General features: G+C 35.0%; 1 long non-coding RNA gene across 1 annotated transcript; it reads left to right on the forward strand.

The window, feature by feature from the left end:
• The first annotated feature begins 1,558 nt into the window (after window positions 1-1,558).
• LOC149834768 (uncharacterized) lies at window positions 1,559-3,401 on the forward strand. Its single transcript, XR_016432564.1, has 2 exons — window positions 1,559-1,647; window positions 3,167-3,401. It is a non-coding gene; the product is annotated as an uncharacterized LOC149834768 (long non-coding RNA).

A 3,401-nucleotide genomic window follows, 5' to 3' on the forward strand; every position in this document is an offset into this window, starting at 1 on the left:
ATTTGAATGCATTGCAATGCTTGATGTGAATGACTTGAATGCATTGTAATACTTGATGTGAATTATTTGAATGTATTGTATGACATATGTTATTTGTTAGAATATGGTTCGTGGAGGTTATAGTGGTCGCTCATCCAGTAGTAGTCAGGCTCAGCCTTCATCTTCACAGGCTCCTGTGATAGGTATATCATATAACTAATTGGATGCTTGATTAGTTCAAATGCGCATTCTGAGAAGTTCTAATGTATTTTTTTACAGATGATGTTGCGCCTGTACACGACCCACCTACACCAGTTGATCACACAAGTCAACAGCCAACACAGGAAACAGGGTCTTCTCAGGCTGGCACAGGAAGACTCATTCGAATAGTGTATATCGATAATCGACCGTAAGTATTTTGTTTTCAATTAATGCATATCTTTTAAATATTTTATATTGATATTTACTGTGTAACAGTTCATGTGCAGCACGAGGTTTGAGCCACAAGAAGTAGTACGGGAGATTAGGAATTCACTTCTTCAACATCTACCAGGACCAGTTGCTCAATGGAAAGAGTACCCAAAGGAGGTGTTAGACAGATCGTGGTCCTCATTCATAGTATACAGTTGTTCCTCATAGTTAATGTGTTTCATATTTAATTTATTTAAGCAATGTCTACTAACTTTCTGAAAATATTTGTAGGCTTCGAATCGCTTCGCAACTACGGTGGAAGAAAATGATGCAAGGAAGGTGTGGCAGAAGGTGGCTGCCAATCGATTTGCAGACATGTTGCACACTATGAAGACTGCAGCAAAAAAAGCATCTGGCGTAGTAGATGATCCATTACTGTGGAAGGGCCATGGTCCTATTACTATCAGGAGAGATTACTGGGATGAAATGTGCGATAAGTGGGCGGGAGATGCATTTAGAAATCGCTCTGCGAAGGCTGCACAAAATCGATCGAAGATGCCCGAAGCCCATCTACACACAGGTGGATCTAAGACATTTGGGAGCCACCTAAAGAAAATGGTAACTCATCAATATATAATATTAATTTTATAAGTATTGTTGCAAACTTGTGTACTAAATCTTTTGTCATTTAACTTCGCAGGAAGCAGAAAAAGGAGGCAGTGTACCATATAAGGATGTGTTTGTAGAAACACATAAACGGAAGACCACGGGAGTCTTCGTATCAGAGAAGGCGAGAACGACAACGGTATGTATTAATTCTATTAATAATCATTGCAATATATATGCAAGTTATCATAATGTTATCATTAATTATTAATGAATACTTTAAACATTATTTTATAGGAGGCATATGAGCAACAGATGGTAGAGCGATATGGCGATGACGCTACTCAGCATCCATCATTTGATCCTACAGCATGGGTGACTGCAGCAGGTGAACCCAAAAAAGGTCGCGTGTTCGGGTTTGGGAGTAATATGAACACTTCAACAGTTATTGGTTCTTCCAGTTACGGCTCACCGACTTCTTGCGCCGACATAAGCTCCAAGCAGCCGACTATTCTTTCCGGTGATGATGTACGCCATATCATTAATGAATCACTGAATAACTACTTCCAATACACCGTCGCCCCCTTTCTCCGAAATGAGATCAAGGCCGCTGTTCAGGATAGGGGATCTTCGATTCCAGGTCCCTCTCAGGTATAATCACATATTCAGTTTTTTGTCTGCCTTAGAACACATATGAGCATAATCGAATCACATATATAACTTTTTGCCTGCCTAAGAACACATATGAGCATGTTATAATCACATATTCAGTTTTTTGACTGCCTTAGAGCACATATGAGCATGCGATAATAACATATAGAGTTTTTTTATTGCATTAGAGCACATATGAGCATTCTATAATCACATATAAAGTTTTTTTGCCTGCCTAAGAACACATATAAGCATGATAGAATCACATATACAGTTTTTTTGACTGCATTAGAACACATATGAGCATGCTATAATCACATATTCAGTTTTTTGACTGCCTAAGAACACATATGAGCATGTTATAATCACATATTCAGTTTTTTGACTGCCTTAGAGCACATATAAGCATGCTATAATAACATATAGAGTTTTTTTATTGCATTAGAGCACATATGAGCATGCTATAATCACATATAAAGTTTTTTTGTCTGCCTTAGATCAAATATGAGCATGATAGAATCACATATAAAGTTTTTTTGACTGCATTAGAACACATATGAGCATGCTATAATCACATATTCAGTTTTTTGACTGCCTAAGAACACATATGAGCATGTTATAATCACATATTCAGTTTTTTGATTGCCTTAGAGCACATATGAGCATGCTATAATAACATATAGAGTTTTTTTATTGCATTAGAGGACATATGAGCATGCTATAATCACATATAAAGTTTTTTTGCCTGCCTAAGAACACATATGAGCATGATAGAATCACATATAAAGTTTTTTTGACTGCACTAGAACACATATGAGCATGCTATAATCACATATTCAATTTTTTTACTGCCTAAGAACACATATGAGCATATTATAATCACATATTCAGTTTTTTGACGGCCTTAGCACACATATGAGCATGCTATAATAACATATAGAGTTTTTTTACTGCCTTAGAACACATATGAACATGCTATATATCATTTATGATAGAATCACATATAAATTTTTTTGCTCTGCCTGCCTTAGAGCACATATGAGCATGTTATATTCACATATTCAATTTTTTGACTGCCTTAGCACACATACGAGCATGATCGAATCACATATATAGTTTTTTGCCTGCCTTAAAGCACATCTGAGCATGGTAGAATCACATATAGAGTTTTTTTAGATGCCTTAGAACACATATGAACATGCTATAATCACATATTCAATTTTTTGACTGCCTTAGCACACATATGAGCATGATAGAATCACACACACACACACACACACACACACACATATATATATATATATATATATATATATATATATATATATATATATATATATATATATATATATATATAACTTTTTGTCTGCCTTAGAGCACATATGAGCATGATAGAATCACATATAAAAATTTTTTATTGCCTTAGATCACACATGAGCACATGATAGAATCACATATAGTGTGTAATTTATTTCATTATATTTTGTTTATCAATACTGACTGTTCTTTTCTTGTGTAGGCTGCTAGCGATAATCAGCGTAGTGGAGCTGAAGGGACAGATAAAGACAATGAACAAGAAGACGCACAAAATCTTGGCGATGATTAGAGGACTGTGTTGAAGAAGTTCTATTTTTTTTATGTTTCCTAATTGTAATTGTTGAATTGTAAATAATTAAACTTCTTAATTTTAAGGTGGAACGATTAATTGTTGTAGATTCTTGTTATATGAAATTTTTTGTGTGGTTTGTTTTTTA

This window comes from Nuphar pumila, chromosome 6, assembly GCF_984573655.1.
Source record: "Nuphar pumila chromosome 6, dmNupPumi1.hap1.1, whole genome shotgun sequence".
NCBI classification, from domain to species: domain Eukaryota; kingdom Viridiplantae; phylum Streptophyta; class Magnoliopsida; order Nymphaeales; family Nymphaeaceae; genus Nuphar; species Nuphar pumila.